This window comes from Heteronotia binoei, chromosome 15 (assembly GCF_032191835.1).
Source record: "Heteronotia binoei isolate CCM8104 ecotype False Entrance Well chromosome 15, APGP_CSIRO_Hbin_v1, whole genome shotgun sequence".
Taxonomy (NCBI): domain Eukaryota; kingdom Metazoa; phylum Chordata; class Lepidosauria; order Squamata; family Gekkonidae; genus Heteronotia; species Heteronotia binoei.
The window spans coordinates 31,174,040-31,195,707 of NC_083237.1; positions in this window are offsets into that span (position 1 = coordinate 31,174,040).

Here is a 21,668-nt window from a genome sequence, read left to right on the forward strand (position 1 = left end):
AATTGAAGGTGAGACTATTTTGTTTGATGGGAAGTGAAAAATGTGCTGGAGGCCTGGGGGTGGAGACATAGCTGCTTCCCAGCTGTCATGGCTAATAATAGCCACAAGAGCCGGCTGTAGCCCACATAATTCATTTTGTTTTAGTATTCCTTTTAAAAAGGAAACTACATTGCTTGCCACTGCAGGTGCCAAGATTATGCACTTACTTTGCCAGGAAGCCTTTAGGTTTTCATAACCGTTCTCTATCATACCTTCTTTCTGTACATGGAAGTACTTTTACCTAAAGAGAGTAGTTCAGTTCCTCTTCCCTCCACCCCCAGCTTGTTCCATTTTCTGAATTTCGCTGACCTTGGGGGAGGTTGTTCTGTTGATAGGAGTTTATACCCTGTCTTTCTTTCTTTCATGGGGCTCCTGGTGGCATACACCAGAGTTCCCGGTGGGGTCTCCATCCAAGCTTTGTGTCAGCAGGGTTGTTTTGATCTGCTCCAGCTGCATTCAGCATTGTTGTCTAAAACTGCTTCTTTGTACTTTGAACTTGCTGTTTGTTCTTCTTTGCTGTGATGGTTTTGCTTCAGGGGGCACCCTTTGCAGAACTAAAAGCCTATCAGCATACCACCAACCCACAACACCCCCCTCCCACCCTGGCTAGGTATTGGAATTTAGCAATTTTGTCTCTAGACTGAGCTTTAGTGTCTTGGTCTTTTTTACTGGCCCTTAAAGCTCTCAGCCAAATCATCCACAGAAGATTGGTATATGCCCTGTGTGGTTTTTCATTGTCTTTTAACTACAAACCTTTATGTCACACCACAGACTGTTCTTGTAACATTGCGTGCTTTCAGAAACTGGCAATGCTTGTTTCAAGGTACATGAGTCCAAAGATACTTCACGCTCATGGAACGAAGTCTGTGATTCTTAAATTGAGCCAGTGACTTGTGTCTAGGGTATTTCCTTCTTCCTACCAACCGCCTCTCTGGGCCCTTTGTTTTCTCTGCCATTTCCCCTTCTCCCCCTCCCACCTGTGCTAGACAGTTTAAAACTAGCTGTGTTTTTCAGTGTGAAACAGAAAACTGCATATCTCACCAACTTGGAATTACATGGCTGGGAAAGGTTTGAAGTTCCGGATCAGAGCAGCAGGGCTAAGAGTAAACTTGCACCAGTTCCCCCTTCAGTTCTCAATGGGCAGATTTGCCGGCAATATAACTTGGGTGTGTAGCATATAGAATGTTGTGAAGAGGGTGGAGGCAAAGGAATAAGTAAGGCTACATTGAGGGCAGTACTCCCCCCCCCCTCCACTAAATCTTTCCCCTTCCCAATAATCTGCCTGACTTCCAATTCATTTTTCCATGATCATCAAGGCTAGAAATATTCTTTTCTGAAAGTAAAAAATTTGGTCTATGTAGTAGAGGAAAAGAGTGCAGTGGCTTATCACAACCAAACTGTGTGCTCAGGTGAATTAATGCAGTGGCTTTGCTTTAATGCCCAGGGGCCCAAGAAGCCTCTTCTTTAAGTATCTTGAATGGTTGTCAAGCACCTTGTGTGCAGCTGAGGCACTTTGGGTCTAGGCATTATGAGGATTTTGGGAACCCCTCATGTATGCTGCCCAATATGGAAGAAAGGCAGGATAAAAAACCCTGTAATCCTGGAAGTTGGATGCCCAGGGCCCTACATTGTTATAAACCACTGTCAGAAGTTGGCAGTGTTGTACTGCTGATGCCTAATAAAATTTAAAAGAAGCATCCTTGTATAATCCTCCCCTGCACCGCAGTGAGTAAATACAGAAATGCAAATGTAAGATCTCATTGATGATTTTAATAATGAAAATTTGAATACATTCAGTGATAGCAAAGACCCCCCCCCTTTAAATACATTTCCTGCAGCCAGTCATACAAACAAAGACAGCAACCGTTTCCCACAGATATTGAAATGGCGAAACGTCCAAGTATGTCTGCCAGACAAGGGAAGGCAAGTGTTGCAGAGCTTGGGCTCATGGCTGGTTTTCTATCATCTTTCCCCATGCCTTTCCAAAAGCATCTGTGTGTGTTGGGGGAGGGGGAAGGACAGAGGTAACAAAGTTGTGTGAAAAAGATAGCATTGCCAGAATAACTCCTGTACATCTGCAGTAGTTCTAATACCCTTACTACTTTCCTTTTGGGTTCTCCCCCCCCCCCCCAATGTCACATCTGACTTAATCCAGTCTGGGTTGCACTGCAGGCATTTTAACACTGTGGGCTTTTATGAATTGTACATTTGGTGGGGGGCAGACAGTATGTCCTGGACTCATGTGACAGTTGTGCGTATTTTATACATTAAAGTACACATATTTGTATGGACAATTCTTCTACCTTGTTCACCCAAATCCTGGATGTGGATGCCATTGTCCCATTTTTCTCTGCTGGGCTCCTGTTCTCCTCGTTGCCTCCGTTGCTCACAGTACACTCATCCATAAAGTAGGAAACACTACACTTGGACACGAGCGTTTAGTAGTGCTTTCTACTTTATGGATGAGTCCACTGTCCTTAAGTGCAGCCGCTGGCCGTGACTGGTGTACATCTTCGTCGCAAACTGTTCCTGAGCTGGTCTCTAGTCTCCCTTCTAACCCATCTGCCGGCTGCTCCCTGGTTGTGAAATAACAGGGAGACGCTAGCAGGAGGAATGGGGTTGACTTATGAAACCTGCTCTTGTGGATTTAAGGCAAAACGTCAATTTCACAATAGGAAGGGAAAATGTAAAACCTTTCTGTCCCCGAAGGGCTCATAGTCTTATATTGTTTGAGAGCGCGAGCAGTGAACAAACATATAAATAAGTGCCTGCTGAACATACATTTTTAAAAAAAAGAACACATATTTTTTAAAAACCTAAAATTTCACTTTTTTAAAAACCTAACACTTCATGCTGAAAGCTTAAAGATTTCATTCCTCCAGTTTGTGCTAAAAAAAGGGTGAAAGGGCACCTTTCAGAGCTGGCCATTACATGTGGCTGTTTTGGGGAAAGTGGGCAAGCCCCAGGTTCTGTGACATTAGGTATATATGGGTTAGGGGAAGGTGGTGACGCTCATAGCCTGGCTGTCTCCTCCCAAACAGAATGTTTGAAGCCCAGTTTTTTTTTTTTTTTTAAAAAGTTCTGGGATATCCTCTCCTGTCTGAGCCAATGACATTTTACTCCTCAGCTGTCAAAAGCCTCCAATTTGGTTCCTCGCCTCTAATGCCAGGATCTTGGTATGAGGACACTGGTGTGATGCACCTTCAAAGCCTAACTTTTTAATGAAACCTTGAATGCAGTCCCCCCTGTTGAATTTTAGAATGTAAACATAAAAACAGGCCTAGTGAGTTTCTCTTGGTACTCTATAAAGTGTTGTGCACATTAAAAACAGCAAGAAAGCATGGGAAGGTATGGAATAAAATACTGTACCTCTTGATCCCAGCTGCCTCACAGAGTTGACAGTAAAAATCTGGGGATTCTGGTTTTTGTAGTGCTATTTTCCAGACCTTGCTTCCTTCACTGATATCCTGCCTTTCTCCCCAAAAGGGACACAAGGCAGCTTGCATCATTCTGCTGCCCACTGTATTATCCCCACAGCACTCTGTTATGGTGCCAACAGTCTGGAGCTCTGTTCCCACAAAAGCTCACCAGGTGCCATATTTGCAAACGTGTAGGGGCCAGGTAAAAATGCTTTCGTTTTCAGAAGCCTTCATCTGATCATCCATCACTTGGAAATTTAGTTAGTTCAATTATACCCTGCCCTTTCTGCCCAGAGGGCCCCAAGGTGGCTTACCTCATTCTCACCTTCTCCATTCTTTTCCTGCAGTTCTACAAGATAGGAAAGGAGGGGAGAGTATTTGACCAGTTCAAGGTTACCCAGTGAGGTTCTGTGACAGTGTGGATATAAACATGAGTGTCCCAGGTCAGAGTCTGACACTAATATCTAACAGCACACTTGGTGGCAAAGCCTAGCTTGAAGTTTCCCATGCTTGAACCAAAAGACCTTTCCCCCATGTAAGAATCCAGGACTTCCAACCTGCTCCTCCATGTACCAACAGACACCCCCCTCCACCCATCCACTTAGAGCTTCCTTTAAACTAGAGGGAATTTTGTGGAGATATCTATTTGTCCTGAGGTTTTATATGAAGCAACCAACACAGTTTAGCAGCAAAGGCACAATAAGTGAAGAAAGGTAAAACTTAAATAAAACCAACTGGGGGGACTTCTGCGACATTCCCTTTCCCACTCTCTTAACCTCACTCTGAAACATTTTTATCCTCATAGCGGAGTTAGAGAGATGGAATTATATTTGGTTCTGGGATTGTGGAAAATGGAACGTAGCTCAGAGTTTGGAGCTGGTTGGTGGAGAAATTTTGTGTTCTGCCATTTGTGGCAGTGGAGAGGTGAGCAATAGGCATTCAAAGTCAAAGTTGGAAGGGCGGAGGCTTCTGTAAATATGTATAAAATGTCAGTGTTTAATTTAAAAAGCACTCCCCCTCCCCTTTTATAATATAGATCTTTCAATAAAGTTTGAATGTTTTAAATGTAATTAAATATTAAAGTCAGGAACCAAAGAAGAGAAAAAACTGATTCCATCAGCCTAAGGAGAGCTTTAGCCTTGGTTTTTGAAAGTTGACTTCTCCATGTCCTTGGCAAACTGCGTGGAATTTAAAAAAGTAGCGTTTGATATGGTTTTGGAGATATTTAAATGAAAGCTAGAACCTTGCACTAATGCAAGACCTGTTACAGGAGGCTAAATAGCAGTTTGGATCTGTGCCTATTTTAATACAGTTATTTTATTCTCCCTCTTTTTTCTTAAGAACACAGAGTTCAAAACCAGTAAAACTCTGTTTAAATTCTATTGCCCCTGGCCCCTTTTAAAATACTTGCTTTGTGGGAATTTAGCAGATCACTGAGGTGAGAAGTCCACCAAATGGGCGTTGTAACACAACCCTGCTTTGTTCCTGATCAGATTAACACAGCGAAAAGGCAATAGCAGAGAAACAGTGCTGCTAGCATTGCTATTTCAGGGGTTATGCATAGAAATATCTTAATACTGAAATTTCCATATTGGGAAGTCTTATGACTTCAAAACTTTAACATCATGCCTAGCCAAATCCTCATCAAAGCTGGGCTTGCTAAATTCCTGAATCTCCAAGTATAGAGAGGGTGGGTGGGCCATTTAGCCACCAGTGGTGGCCTGTAAATGTGCAAGCCTAAGACAGTGTACAGACTGTTGACCTGCCAGAGTGTTGGCTTTTGCCTTGTTTTTGCAGAACCAGGTGGCAGCAGGATTTGCCAATCCAGACTAAATGCTGCCCCCTAGGCTCTGTATGGTGGCCATCCAGAGGTTTGTGGTGTGGGAGACGGCCCATAATGGCATATTGGAGTGCAAGGAGAAATTACAGCTTACATTGAGACAAATGATGGCATTCCGGAGGCTTTGTTCTGAAAATGCTGGCAATTTAATCACAGTAAAGGTAACAGTTTAGGGATGAAATGTCCCCTCACACGTAAACTATACCCATTTATACACAGTGTGATCATCCCCTTAATGCTCTGTACATTGTGGCACTATAGGAGAACCAATGTGAATGGAGTGTTAGATTAGGAACTCAGAGACCCAGGTTCAAATTCCTACTCAACTATGGAACTTGGCTGAATGACCTTGGGCCAGTCACACCAGCAGCTTAACCTCCCTCCTAGGTTAGTGTGAGGATAAAATGAAGGGCAGGAGAGAGATGTCAGTTTGGTTCCCATTGAGGAGGAAGGCAGAGTAGAAATGAAGTAAGTAAATAGCATTCTTATATTCTCAGCAAAGTTGGTTGCCATGAAATGGCAAGAATAGTAGGAGGTTGTATTTTGAATGAACCTGTAGAATGTTTTATACAGACAGATATACTGACAAGCTTAATGCTGTCAAAACTGGCAGCCCAATCCTGTGCATGTTTTGCTGGACTGTCATTCCCAGATATGTAAGTGCAAGCATTGCAACCTCCCTGTGGGAGATGGTGGCAGGAAATGGTAATGCAAGGACCATGCTTATTTGCAGGCGGGCTATGCTGCAGTCCTTTGCAGCCATCCTTATTTGCTATGGACACATTCCTACATCTAGCTGGTGGCTCGATCCTTATGGATCAAGTCTTCAGTGATCTTTAGAATCTTTTTGGTAAAGCCAAAAAAGCTTAAGGCATTAGCAGTTTGCTTTGCAGCAATGCAATGCAACGTAGAAAGCAATGGCAAACCACTTTGTAAAAAGTCTGCCATTGGTGCTTGCACAGAGGACCTTTCCTTTCCTTGCAGGTATGAAAAACTGGGAAATGCAATCTTTTTCTAATGTTGGGATCCAATTTAAATTTTAAAAAGCAAGAAGTGGCACCTTAAAAGTTATTAAAAAAAAAAAAAAGCATTAACGAACTAGTGTCCACATTATGACATGCATGAAGTGCACCTTGCTTGGAAATTTTCCGGAGCCTAAACTTTGTTGAGCATCCAAGCCTGATTACAACAGTGCCTGGATATGTGCTCTCTTAGTCCTCTGTCATCTCTCTCCATTTGCCTCCAGGCCTTCTTTGAGGTTTAGACAAGACCCTTCAGGCACTAATTCTAACTGCTTGTCTGACAACCTCCATTATATTTCCTGTTTCCCTTAAGGATGGCTTGCATTATTCAACAAGAGCAGCAGGGGGTGCTATTTCTACAACATTCCCCCCTCCCCCCCCCGCCCGGTCTCCCATGCTTTGCAGTTGAAAAATATCTTTCTAACATAAGAACTGTGGTGTGTTTTCCCCTCATCCTGGCCAGATCGAGCTCTGCTGAACATCAGTTCCTGAGGTGTGGAAAGAAGTTCTTTGATAGCATCTTACCGGCTGTCTCGATCCATGGAACTGTTTTTAAAATAGGGATGGGGGAGCATGCCCTCCGAGCCAAGTAGGTTCTCTTGCTCAGCTACACTTCTTGCAAGTTCTCTGGGTGCGTGGGGTTGCTGGATCTTCTATTTCCAAACACATCTGTGTAGAGGGGAAGTTGCCCTAAAATGAAGGCGATAAGAAAGAGATGTTAAGAAGCAAAATGAACTTCTCCTTTGAATGAGAAATGGTTGAGTGGCCTTGAAACCATTTCCTCACTGCATGGGGCCACCACCCAGAGCTGCTGCAAGCGCCTGGCCTCCTCAGTTGTGAGTGTGTGCCCAGTGGCCGTGCAGCTGCCATGTTTCACCTTGCATAAGCTGCCCATGTGACTTAACTTCCCCTTTCTCACTTCTCATAACCATGCTTGGAAGGGGGGCAGCAATTCTAACAAGCCTGCAAGCCGATACCACCCTCCGATCCCCCCCCAACCGCTCCTTGTCTCTCTTCAACATATGGATCTTACTCATCAGACGAGGTAATTCCTCTAGCCATGGAAAAAGGTGCCCCTATTAGTCTGAGCAAAACGAGGGTCATGCAGCACTTCAAAGGCTAGCTTAAATACATCTTAAGCATTAGCAGGCTGGAGTCCCATTTCATTAGACTTTCCAATTCTTCCCCCTTAATATCTGTGAATTGTATTGAAGCTTGAAGATACACTATCCGGTGAAGTGGGTACTAGTCCACTAAAGTTTATGCCACAAATCTTTAATTGCTATTATAAGGTGCTAAAAGGTAAAGGTAATCCTGTGCAAGTACTAGTTGTTTCCGACTGGGGTGACGTCTCATCATGACATTTTCATGGCAGACTTTTTACAGGGTGGTTTGCCATTGCCTTCCCCATTGCCTTGCCACACAAGGTGCTACGGGTCTCTTTTTTAAAAATAGAATTCAGCAGTGCTGGCTTATGGTTGCCCCCCCCCCCCCCACCTCCCCCTTTACCACCCAATCCTATGCCACAGCTTCTCCCAGACTGACGATACAACTGCTGGAGTTGTAGTCCATCATACCCCCACCCAACACAGAATTGTATATTGCTCTCCGAAAGAGTCCTGGCCACCTCAGATCCTTTAAGCAAACCCTCCCCACCTTTTGTGTTCAGAACAGAACCCAGGAGCCTTTTCTTCTCATCCCCGCGGGGGGTGGGGTGGGGTGTCCTACCAGCCTGTAGCCATGAAACACTACCTCTTACTTGGCTGCAGTCAGTCGTTCCAAGATGGGTTGCCAGTTGAAGTAGAGAGGTGGAGGCGGCGGCGCATGGCGCATTTATGGACAATTTGGACCCAGCCCGCTTCATGTCCCCTCCCACTTGGGAGATAAATCACATGATCGCTACTATCTCTCCCCTCCCTGTTCCAAACCACAGGAAACGATGAGGCCTTCTCTCTCTCTCAACTGGGACAGGAAATTGCAGCCACCCCCACCCCCAAAGCTCAAGAGTTTTGCATCGTCTTCTCTCCCCCAGCCCCGATGAAACGAGCTGTGGTTAATCTATTTGGGTGGGGTGTCAGTGGCTGTTAGCTATGTCGGGTTCCAGCAGGCAGAGCAGAACAAGAGGGTTTGAGGGATGGGGGATGGGTTTGCCACCTGTATCCTCTAGTCAAGAGCATGAGTGTGTATGTGTCAGTCATAAAGGTATGGCTGTAGACACATCTCATGGAATAGTTCTGTCCTGGCCTTTTTTTTTTGTTGAGAAATGTGTGTGCACGTAGACCTGTTCATGCGAGGCCTTCTGGGGCTATTTTTATGAACATAGAACTGTGACTGACTTGTGAGCAGCTAATGCTTATTGTTTCATGCGTGTCTGGTCTCTTGTACAGCTTTGCAGAGACTGGCTTGGGTTTCATTATAAAGCTCTTTTAACAGGAAGCATTTCTGTGAGTGGAAATGGACGTTTTCACCTTCATCTCCCCGTTGCAGCGTGAAATGCTTTTCAAAATTCTGGAGGATAGAGAGCCCTTAGGAACATCATGAGAAGGTCTGCAGTGGGAACTGCGCAGTGCAGAAAATTAACGCCCCCCCTCCCTTCCATTAGCAGAATTTTGCCCTGGAATCTTAAGTCACTGACTTGTATAGAACACCTTACTAATATGGTTCATTCATACAGGTGCTCAAACACAGATTCACTTGTGCACTGTTGAGCTTCTAACATGTACTTGCACATGTTTCTCCATCAGGTTTTGAAACAAGATTGCTGGCATGTGGGAGTTTCTGACTCATCTGTGCTCAACTTGGTTGTATCAGTGTAAAAGTGAGCTTTGGTTGGCCCTACAGCAAAAAATCTCCCCAGATAACCCTTTCTGCATGCATTTGTCTTACATGGAAGGTGCAAATGTCTGTTGTACAATGGCATGAGTATGGTGTTGGGGCATGCAGTGGATTGACCAAGCTTGGTGCACTCCATTCCAAGGGGAGGCTGCACCTAGAACATATCCCTGCATTCCCCTGTAGCAGTTTTTTGCTGGGCACTGACGTAAGTCGTGGGGAGTCTCTGAGGAATCCCAGAATTCTTAAGCCACCAGATTGAAAAGGGGATGGATCATGGTAGAGTATCTGCTTGGCATGCAAGAAGTCTTGAGCAGTCCCTAGCACCTACAGTTAAAAGGCTCAGGAATCAAATGATGTGGAAGGCCTCTACCCGAGACCCTGGAGTGTTGCTGCCAGTTTGAGTAGACAGTACTGAGTTCAGGGGGTCTTTTCAGTAAAAGGTAGCTTCATGTGTTCATGTGAAAAGCAATAGGCTTGGGGACAGTGTTCCCTCTAAGCTGAGTTAGTGCGAGCTAGCTCACAGATTTTAAGCCTCCAGCTCACAGATTTTAGTCTTATATCAGGAAGGATGACTTCAGAGCAAATTAATTTATGCAGTAGCTCACAACTTTAATGCCAATAGCTCACGAAATAGAATTTTTGTTCACAAGACTCCACAGTTTAGAGGGAGTATTGCTTGGGGATATGGATGGGAATGGAGAAATTCTAAGTTTTTTTTTTCAACTAGACAGATTTCTCTAACATACAGCTCCTTTTCCTCTACCCCCCTCCCTTGTGGCACATGAGTAATATGTTGCTGTGGATTTAAAATACATACGTGCACAACCTAATTCTGCAATCTAACTCAAATCTGCAATCTGTGGTTGGAATTTGTGCACGAGCATAAACTGGCTTCATTTGCCAAGTTGCATGGTAATGGAGGGGGTTTTGGAATTGAAAGCTTATGCTTATGAATAGCGCTGAAGTGGTTGAAAAATAAGGTGGGGGTGAAAAGATGGGTCTAGTTTTGTAAAAGGTGGGAAATGTGAATGGGCTTAGACTGGCTCATGGAACACTCTTAACTTCTGGAACCTCCTAACACTTTTCAACTGTTCACGTTCAGCAGAACCTGCTGGGTTTTTTACCTTCTGTGATCATCAAGCCTACAAATATCTTCACTACAAGTTTTAACTGGTTTGAAAGTGGCTTAATCAGTAAGGTTTTCACCCAAACAACCCTGAGAAGGCATAACTTTGAGAGCATTTTGGGGAATTGATAATGATTATTCACCCGTAGACAAAGTTATAATTCCCAGGATCCCTTGGTTGAAAGCTTGACGAAAGAGGTTTAAATTTGTGGCAGAGAGATGTAATATTTATATAATAATGCTGAATGGAGGAGGTAGGGTTCTGTAATATTTACAATAACCCTGTAAGGTAGGCCCAGCTGTACTAGCCCCGTTTTGCAGATGGTGGACTGAGGGAGGCTTGCTTAAGACCACCTAGTGAACTCATAGCCAAGGGGAAAAGTCAGACCTAGGCCTTTGATTCGCAGCTCAGTCATTAAGCTACTGTGTGTGTCAAACAATTAACCATAGGCAAATGAGAGATTTTGTGGATTCTGTTCCAAACTCATGCAGATTTCCAGGATTTATGCATGTAAATAACTGAACCTAATGTGAAGTGTGGTATCCTCTGCAGTCTTCAAATGGGGTATGGTTTGGTGTTCTTCCAAGTTCTAAGAAAGAAACCGGAGTAATTTAGCATCTCAGTGAAGAAACTTGGGATGAAAGATGTTTGGGAAGTCACCTTGTTACAAATCAGACTATTGGTCCATCTGCCTTTGTATTTTCTGCCTTAACTAGCAGCGGCTCTCCAGAGTTTTTCTCAGCACATGCTACAGGAGATGACGGAATTTGATCCTGGGACTTTCTGCATGCATATTCTATGCTGCAGCACTGAATTGTGCATCCTACCCAGAGGGCCATGATCCACTTCATTTGTACTATGCTTTTCTCAGGGGGAACCTGAAGCAGCTTACAGCAATTCTCCCTCTCTTCATTTTACCCTCACAACAACCCTGTGAGGTAGGTTGGACTGTGTGTTTGTGACTGGCTCAAGGTCACCCAGCAAAGCTTTTGTTGGCAGAGTAAGGATTTGAACCTGGGTCTCCCAGATCCTAGTCCAACTCGCTAACTTTTACACCACACTAGCTCTGTCAGGGACTGTCTTTGTACCCCTAGCAGCCTGCCCAGCTCCACTTCCTGTTCAAACAAAGATAACTCAATGCAGAACTTTTCCACGAAAGTCTTTGCTGTCAAATGAGCCATGGCTGTCTTGAATACTCCTTATTCCAAAAGGTTTCTCTTCATTCTGTGCTGCATGAGTCACATCCCCTGTCTTTTCCCCCATAGCCAGTGAGGTCATGTTGCACTATTCCAAGGTTCTTCCCTATTCTGCTTTCTGGAGAGGAAATTCTTGTCTATGTGGTGGGCATGGACCGTCTTGGGTGGGTGAGACTTCAGATAACGCTCACGTGGTACAATTCAGGCCTCCTGCCTGCCCCCCTCTTAGAGAAAAGGGCTGGAATGGAAATGTGTTGGAGATTGTTGGCAGTATCAGCTTAAAAGGTGGCTTCTATGCTTTTTAATGTTTGTTTCTCATCTCTGTAGTAATCAGCCTGAGTCCCAACAACTAGTTTAGGAACTGGGTGGATAGTGCTCATTTCACGCAGCTCAGTTTCTGTAGTTTTTGAGAAGTGGCTTTTCCAGAGAAACCAGCCACTAGACCTTTTTTCTTCCTCTTGCTGTTTCCTTCCTTTGCTCTTCTTCCTCGCTGCCCACAGGGCTGGCCCTGCCACTAGACAAACTAGGCGATTGTCTAGGGTGCTGGCCTTCTAGGGGGCAACAAATTGGGTTTCCCTCCATGTGACTCAGTGACATTATCTGTGTGGGGGGGGTGCTAGAAGCTAGCCATCCCTAGGGTGCCAGCAGGGCTTTTTTTGAGCAGGAACGCAGTTCCGGCTGGCTTGGTGTCAGGGTGTGTGAATATGCTAATTAATTCCTGCTGGGCTTTTTCTACAAAAAGCCCTATGTTAAACAATGGTGACATCAAGGGGTGTGGCCTAATATGCAAATGAGTTCCTGCTGGGCTTTTTCCTACCCAAAAAGCCCTGGGTGCCAGTCTAGGGCCAGCCTTGGCTGCCCATCCCCCAGTCTCCCAGCCAACATCACTTTATTCAGTCTCCCAAAAATGTGGCTTTCAGGGCTTACTGGAAAGTCATATCTGATGAGATGAGGGTTTATCTCTTTGAATTAAAAATGCTTGTTGCAGTTGAAATCAGAAGTGTTCAATTTCTGCCTTCTGTGGGCCATTCTTGTGTCAAGAAAACAGCAAAATTCCAAAATGCTTGTTGCAGAAGCATTTTCTTTCTGGGTTTTTTTAAAAGCAAGGACAAGTTCCTGGTCCTCATGAGGCAATGGTGGTTTCATGAGGAAGCAGAAGGGCTATAACTGGGGCCCTGGGAACCAAGGACGAAAAACCTTGGTGGACACCACACAGTTCCTTCACAGAAAAGACTGCCGCTGAGTTGGTTTTCAAAGTGGGAAGAGAGATCTGGAAGTGATGGCAAATTCCTTCCTCTGCTCAGTGCCTCCGTGGTGGAAAAGAGGCACCTTCAGTCTGCTCCCTTCCTCACACAGAACAGTTGTTCTCTTCTCAGATGCATAACATGCGCCTGGGGAAAGGGAAGTGATGGTTCCCTGGCAACCACAGCTCCGCACTGGGGGCTGATCATTCTATTGGAGATGAAACCCTTTGCTGATGTCAGCTTAAAGAAATTGATCATGACAATATTTGGGAATTGCTGGTGCACGGAGGTTCCATTTTGTGTTCATCCGCTGGCTGCATTGGTGCTGTTAGACAACTGTAGAACTCTGGACTGAGTGGTCTTGTGAATTTTAGATAGTAGTGCATAGTTCATATGAGAAGCTGCTGCCTGGGTTTTTTTGGGGGGGTGGGGGAGGGCTCAGGTCTGACCCTGGGAGCTCCATGGTTTGGTTAGTTAAAAATCTTCTTCGTGGTCTCTGTGCATCACACTTGTGGGGATACTGCGCCTGCGCTGGTCCCCGATCGGTATCTGTAAGAAAGCCCGGGAAAGATTTCCGCGGACGGCGCCACTGGGCATGCGCCGGCGTCCCACTGCGCACGCCCAACGGCGCCACCGCGGGAATCCCACCAGTTCCTTTCTGACCGCTGCGCGAAGAGCTGCGTTTTTCCTCGTGTTCCCGGTCGGTGAGCTTTGGGTTTTTTCTACCCCCTTTTTCCCTGAGCCTCCTGTAAATATTAGCCTGTTTATTGTTTTTCTGTAGTGTAGTAGTTAGTTAGTTCCGTAGTTAGTTAGTAAAAAAAAAAAAAAAAAAGTGCGTTGTTGTTCGGGTGCGTGTCGCGGCGGGGTTTTTGTCCTCCGGGACTCCCCCCCCTCTCGCCCCTAGTTTTTTTTCTCCTCTCAGAGGACTCTGAGAGGTCATTCCCAGCGATCGCTGTCTATGGACAGCCGTTGGGGGTTCTTTAAGAGGTGCCAGGCCTGCGGGAAGAGGATCGCCCCTCCCGACGGCCATTCTCTGTGCCTGCTCTGCCTCGGCGAAGGACACCGCGTGGAAGCCTGCCCGCACTGCCTCCGCTTTTCGAAGCAAACCAGAAAGAACAGGGCGGCTAGACTCTCGGCCGCGCTAACTGCCTCAGCACTTCGCCCTCCGAAACAATCGGCGTCTTCCTCGGCATCGGTACCGAAAATGGCTGCCGCCCAAACTCCGAAGGCCCCATCGGCCGATGCGGCCCCGGTCGATGTCCCACAGAAGGAGCAACAGTCGGCAAAACGGCCCCCCGACGAGTCGGTCGAGCGGCCTCAGAAGAAACGAAGAGAGGATCCGGGACGTGAATCCTCTAAGAAGGCGAAGAGCAAGGAGAAGCGAAAACGGCCACGCTCTCCTCCGCCTCCTCCCGACGTGTCGGCACCGATCCAGTGAGAAGGGTTCCCTCCTCTCCTCTCCGCACCCCCGCTACTCCAGGGGTTAGCGCGAGAAGGCAACGCAGCCCTCCAACACCAAGGGCTAGCGGTCATCGGCCACGCAGCCCTCCAACTCCACGGGCTAGCGCGCATCGGCATCGCAACTCACCAACGCCTGGGCCCAGCGACTATCGGCTACAGCCCTCAACACACGAAGTGGAGATCGACCTAACCCGTCGGTCTCCATCGGTGGCATCTCGTCGGCGGAGCTTCGACTCGGCATCGGACGTCGAGTCACTACCACCGGTCGACGTGACAACGCCTGCGGCGCCCAAGCGCGTGAGACCAAGGGAGCCTTCAGTCGAGCCACGCCACTACCCAGCGATGCCGCACTGGGACAACCATCGGTGGCAATCGACGTATCCCTGCTGCCCCCAATATCACTGGCACCAGCCACTCGACCACCCGGACTGGGAGCATCGATCTGAGCTTTCCTCGTTCTCCAGGACATCGCATCGATCCAAGCAACCTCAGGGATCGGCCCCGATTCCTCACGACAAACGCGTCTCACCGACGGAGCCCCCGCGCCGAACACCGACACGGTCACCACGAAGGGAGCCATCACTATCGGAACGCTCGGGCCGAGGACAGTCCTCGCCATCGGGGTCGGAGAGCGACGAGGAGAGATCCTGGGAGCCCTCACCGGATCCCAACACGTCAGAAGACCTCCCAGTCTCGCCCTCTGAGGACCTACGCGGAAATGATCAAGAGAATGGCAGCGACCATCTCCCTGCCCATCTCTCAACCCAAGCCAACCGTGGATGATAGTGTTTTTGATATCGTCCAGCGGGACACGTCTCCAGCCGTCTCTCTCCCTATGACCAAAGTCATGCTCCAGGCGCTCAAGGACCCGTGGAAGAAACCATCTTCGGCACCGGTGTCTTCAAGAAAACTGGACCACATGTACAAGGTCCAGGAGGCGGGGGCTGAGTTTTTATTCACACATCCAAAACCAAACTCAGCCATCGTCTCCTCTTCCTCGAGGTCACGCAGGGTGCATTCTACCCCCCCTGACAAGGAGGGGAAGAAACTCGACGCCATGGGGAGGAAGATCTACTCGGCGGGGTCCCTCGGCGCCAAGGTATCAAACTATACGGCCTGTATGGCCAGATACCAATACGCGATCTGGGAGCAACTGTCCCCCCTCCTGTCTTCCCTACCGGACGACAAGAAAACCACTGCCAAGGCACTACTGCACGAAGGCCAGAAGGTTGCAAAGCAACAACTAACGGCGGCCAAGCACCTAGTGGACGTTTCGGCCTCGGCAATCATGTCTGCCGTCTCCATCCGCAGGCACTCCTGGCTGAGATCGACCGCCCTGCAACAAGACACCAGGGCGCTCATCGAAGACCTGCCATTCGAGGGGGACGGACTCTTTAGTTCCACCACAGATAACGCACTGCAGGAACTGGACAAGAACCTCAAGATCTCCAGGAGCCTTGGGGTGCAGCCACTTCCCAGACAACCCAGAGCCAGACAGTGGAACAGGTCCTGGTCGAGAAAAACTCCACATAAGCCATCCTCGGACCAACACTGGCGACCACGCCTTCCACAGCCTGACAAGCAGGCTTACTCGGGGAACAACAGAGGCCGCTACAGTGCCCAGCCATCAGGCAAGCCTAAGGGCACCCGCCCCCCCAAGCAGGGGCTTTGACTTTCCTGCACCACGCTTCGTTGCCACCACCCAGCCCACTATCCGTCTGCGCCCTTTCCTGCCTGCCTGGGAGCTGGTCTCCTCAGACAGGTGGGTCCTTTCCATCATCCAAGAGGGCTACAAAATAGACTTTGCTCAGATTCCTACCCGGTCAGTGGTGATCACCACCCCCCCATCCCCACCTCTGCTGGCGGAGGTGGACACCCTCCTACAGAAACAAGCCATAGAGGAAATACCATCGGAGGACAGAACGGGTGGGTTCTATTCCCGCTACTTCCTAGTCCCAAAGAGGGATGGGGGACTAAGACCCATCATGGACCTCCGGAATCTGAACAAATTCATCCTGTATCGGAAATTCAGGATGTCCACACTGCAGTCCATCCTGCCCCTCATCAACCAAGGAGATTGGATGGCCACCCTAGACCTAAAGGATGCTTACTTTCACATCAGCATCCACCCAGAATTCAGAAGGTTTCTCAGGTTTGCGGTAGGCCCACAACACTTCCAGTTCACAGCACTACCCTTCGGGCTCTCCACGGCACCCAGGGTGTTCACAAAAATGATGAGTGTCGTGGCCGCCTACCTGCGGCTGCAGGGGGTGATAGTCTTCCCATACATAGACGACTGGCTCCTGGTAGCCAATTCAAGGGAAAGTCTGTCTACCCACATCGCAGCCACACTGCACCTTCTCGATGCCCTGGGTCTGCAGGTCAATCTGGAAAAATCAAAGCTCACTCCATCAAGGACAGTGCAGTTCATAGGGGCGGTGCTGGACACAAACCTCCATCGAGCATTTCTCCCCGCCCAGAGGGCAGAGGACATCACCAACTCAGTACAGTTGCTCCGGAGCCAAGGCTGGGGCACAGTAAAGCAGCTTCAGCGGATGCTGGGGCTGATGGCAGCAACGACAAGCGTGCTTCTTTACGCGAAACTGAGGATGAGAGACCTACAGCTATGGTTTCTTCGTCAGTTTCGCCCGAACAAAGACTCACCTCGAAAGAGGTTCACTATTCCCCCTACGACGCTCCAATCGCTCCAGTGGTGGGAGTCCAGAGACAATATCTGCCAGGGAGCTCCTTTCCACCGCCCTCAGTGACCATCACCACGGATGCCTCCCAGTGGGGCTGGGGCGCCCACATGGAAGGCCTGTGTGTGGGGGGCCCGTGGCCTCCCAAGCTGGCAGTGCACCATATAAACTACCTAGAACTGCTAGCGGTTCACTTTGCCCTTCGTTCCTTCCGCCCAAAGCTGATAGGGAGGACGGTGGCACTACTCACAGACAACACCACCGCTCTGGCGTACATCAACAGGCAGGGTGGGACAGTGTCCCGCCGCCTCTGTGCATTGGCGATAGACTTGTGGACGGAATGCATCCAGCACGACGTCTTCGTGAAGGCCGCACACCTTCCAGGGGTCCTCAACATTCAAGCGGACTCCTTGAGCAGGGGGGGAGCCTCCCCACACGAGTGGGAACTTCAGTGGCGATTCCTACAGCCAGTCTTCCAGCTCTGGGGATACCCACAGCTGGATGCTTTTGCCACGGCAGACAACAAGAAGTGCCCCATGTTCTGCTCCAGAGGGGGTGCAGACCCCGCATCCCTGGGGGACGGGCTCCTCATCCTGTGGGAGGGCCGCTTCCTCTATCTGTTCCCTCCTCTCCCTCTGCTGACCAGGGTAATAAACAAGTTAGCGAGGGAGAGGCCACGCTGTATCCTGGTGACCCCCTGGTGGCCCCGCCAGAACTGGTTCGCCTCCCTACTGACCCTGTCGCGGGGAAACTTCTACCACTTCCCAGCGGAACCAGACCTCCTGTCGTCCCAACGGGGGCTGGTGCTTCACCACAACGTGCCACACCTGAAACTGACAGCGTGGCACATAGATCCTTAGAGTTCTCGGGTAGGGTCCAGGAGGTCCTGTTAAATAGCAGGAAGCCCTCCACCAGAGCATCCTATGACAGGAAGTGGAAGAGGTTCTCGGACTTCATGGCCGGCCGGCCACTCGCACCTAGGGAGGCAGGCCTGCCGGCAGTCTTTGACTTTTTGGTGTCCCTAGTAGACGCAGGCCTGGTGTTTTCCTCCATTAAGGTCTACCTGGCAGCCATTTCTGCTTTTCACGAACCTGTGGGCGGGTACTCTGTCTTCGCCCACCCCCAGTCCAAGAAGTTCATGAAGGGGCTATTTAGGCTGCATCCACCATCCAAGCTCCCCACCTCGCCGTGGGATTTGTCACTAGTCCTAGACAGACTAACCAGGCGTCCCTTCGAACCCATGGCCTCATGCTCCCTGCAGCTTCTGTCCTGGAAGACTGCTTTCTTAGTGGCCATCACCTCCGCGCGCCGTGTGGGGGAACTCACGGCGATGCGTTGTGACTACCCCTACCTAGCCTTTAGAGAGTCTGGCGTCTCCCTGGCCCCTGATATCAACTTCCTCCCTAAGGTGCCCTCCCAATTCCACCTCAATTTGGAAGTGTGGCTGCCCGCCTTTTTCCCGAACCCCTCCTCGGACGAGGAGCGGAGGCTACACTCCCTAGACGTTAGGCGTGCCCTGCTTTTTTACCGAAGCCGATCTAGGTCCTTTCGCAGGGACCAGCAGTTATTCGTTTCATACACTGCGCCCAGACTGGGTGACAAGATTTCTTCACAGAGATTCTCGAAGTGGTTGACAGAGACCATCAAGCTCTGCTACCTCCTAGCGAAGAGGCCACTGCCTGGTCCTGTGCGTGGCCACTCCACACGAGCGATGGCGACATCGGTGGCGTTCCTGAAGGGCGTGTCTTTGGCTGATGTCTGCAAAGCTGCTACCTGGTCTTCCCCGCATGCTTTCATGAAGCACTATGCGTTGGACGTGCATGCTCAGCAGAGAACCCGGTTGGGGACTGCGGTGCTACAATCTGTCGTCTCCGGTTGACCGTCTTCCCACCTCCAGGTATGCCTTGCTTGCTAATCTCCCACAAGTGTGATGCACAGAGACCACGAAGAAGATAGACAGGTTGCTTACCTGTAACTGTAGATCTTCGAGTGGTCATCTGTGCATTCACACTACCCACCCTCCTTCCCCACTGCTGACGGTCTCCCTTCCTTAGGGGCTTTCAGCGGTCAAGAAGGAACTGGTGGGATTCCCGCGGTGGCGCCGTTGGGCGTGCGCAGTGGGACGCCGGCGCATGCCCAGTGGCGCCGTCCGCGGAAATCTTTCCCGGGCTTTCTTACAGATACCGATCGGGGACCAGCGCAGGCGCAGTATCCCCACAAGTGTGAATGCACAGATGACCACTCGAAGATCTACAGTTACAGGTAAGCAACCTGTCTTTTTGGAACTTCTTGGCCAGAGGAGGTGCACTGAGCCAGTTTGAGTTGACATCTCAGAATGGGGAGATGTGGGTTGAAATCTTCACTCAACCACACCTTGGCCAAGTTGTGCACATTCTCAGCCTAATCCACCTCACAGCGCTATTAATGATGAAAGCAGGGGAGACTTGTGCTACCCCGAGTTCCTTGGAGGAAGGACAAGATATAAAAAGATCTCAATTTAATCATTACCAAGTATAGATAATCCTTTAAATTTACTGTTTTCCTCCCTATGTGATAAAAGTATGTGATAAATGGAATGTTGGCCTTCTGTTGGTTTAAAGCTCAATAGGGTTGGATCCTGTTGGTTTAAAGCTCAATGTTGGCCTTCTGTTGGTTTAAAGCTCAATAGGGTTGGATCCTGTGGATCCATTCTGCAAACTGCATCACCTCTTGACACAAGACACTGAATTCCTTGTGTGGGTGTGATAGAGAAGCAACCGCCAATAGTAACCTGTTGCCTTATATTTGCTGAATGCCTTTCTAGGAATGATATAATACAAAGCCAGGTATGTGGTTCTTCTCCTAACCAATTTATGTACCCCTACCGTATCCTGTGACCACTTAACCAGTAATATGGAGACCAGTGTTCCCTCTAAGCTGAGTTTAGTGTGAGCTAGGTCACAGATTTTTAGGTTCCAGCTCGCACATTTTTGTCTTAGCTTAGGAAAAATGGCTCCAGAACACAATAATTTATGCAGCAGCTCACAACTTTAATACCAGTGGATCACCAAATGGAATTTTTGCTCACAAGAATCTGCAGCTTAGAGGGAACATTGATGGAGACTAGTAAGATTTGGGTTTTAAATCCCTTCTTGGACAAGAAGGAGTAGGGAGTGACCTTGACCTAGTCACTCTTGACCTAACCTACTTCAAAAGGTTATGGTACGGATAAATGGGGAGTGGAGAACTGTGCAGGCTGTCCTGATCTCCTGAGAAGAGGGTGGGTAGATGAGTCTACCCATTCTCTTTTGGGTAGGTGATTCTAAATCTATGTCCCTCTTAATAAAATCTGTCTCATACCTCAGATCATTGAAATTACTTTTTTTCTCTCTGTTATGAGAGATACCTGTTATACATTTTTCTCAGCTTATGTGTTATAAATGAAATATTCAAATTTCCACCCTCTTAGTTTCTGCCCTTTTTCAAAATGAGTTACAGTAATACCTCATGCATATGTATGTTATTAATTTTTTTGTCACATACAAATTGCTTTTCCTCCAAGCCATGGACAAGACGCTTTGGACAAATATGTGTGATTACATCAGTGTCCTTATGACTCTTATTAGATGTCTATAATTCTGGAACAGTTCTGGGAGCACAGAACGTCACTGAGTCCAAGATTGAAGTGGGTATGCCATCTTGAAGGTTACTTTTCTGGATATGTACTGTGCCCCATCAGCTGTAGTTGATAAGATAGGAAGACCTCTGGGACTACCTCCTGTCCTTTTTCTGATGTGGGGCTGCAGGGGCAACCACATGTGAGCAGGATGATGGGGGTGTAGTGCATTGTCTCAAGTAGATGATGCTTTATGTTCAAGATCTGAACCTCTTTAGGGTCATAAAAACATTTCCTGCCAGGTCAGAATGACTTCTTATTCAGTTATATGAAGGAGGGTTGCTGTCTTCTTTCATAGAAAGGATTTTGTTTTGTAACACAGTCACCTTGTTGCAGCTTGCACATTCTCTAAGGCTTTATCAATGCAACTGGATAAGGCATCTGTTACATACATTTGTAACATGTCATTCTCTGAGGCCTGCCATTGCACGTTACTGAAGGAGGCTCTTTCCCCATCCACTGGACTGGGTTAATTCACTGTGTAACAGTGTCACTTCCTGAAGAGCAGGAAGTAGTAGGCTGTGCAATGCATGGTGCATTTGTGTTCATATATGTGCACAAAAGAGGGGATACATGCTCCCGATTTGCTTTCTGGCAAAATTTTCTAACATGATTTTGGTGTAACATTTTTCTCAAAGGATATGCCACTGGGACAGGTTCCAGAAAACTGGGACTTTCCCTGCTAAAGAGAGCCAAATAGAATGTGGTTGTTCTCCTGGAAGCTCTTCCCTTTTCTTAGCAGCTCACCGTAGTGGGCACATCTGTCCCCATTTCCAGCATGCTTAACATCATATGCCCACACAGACCTTTGCGTATGGCACAGAGAAATTAAAAAGCTTTACCATAGTAGGCTCTTTTTTTGAAGGGGGGAGCCATGACACTTAAAGAAGCGTCTAGAGTGCTCTTGTACATGGCACTGGCAAATGCACTTAAAGAAGCGTCAAGAGTGCTCTTGTACATGGCACTGGCAAATGCACTTACGCCTTGGCTCTGCTGTGTGTGGGTGTGTGAACATGTGAATATTGATAATGTGTAAAAAGTTGAGTTTAAAATTTAATGCCCACAGTAACTGACAGAGGTTTATGTTCAAATTTCAGACACGGGAAAGGTAAAAACTGAGGTTGGTTTTTT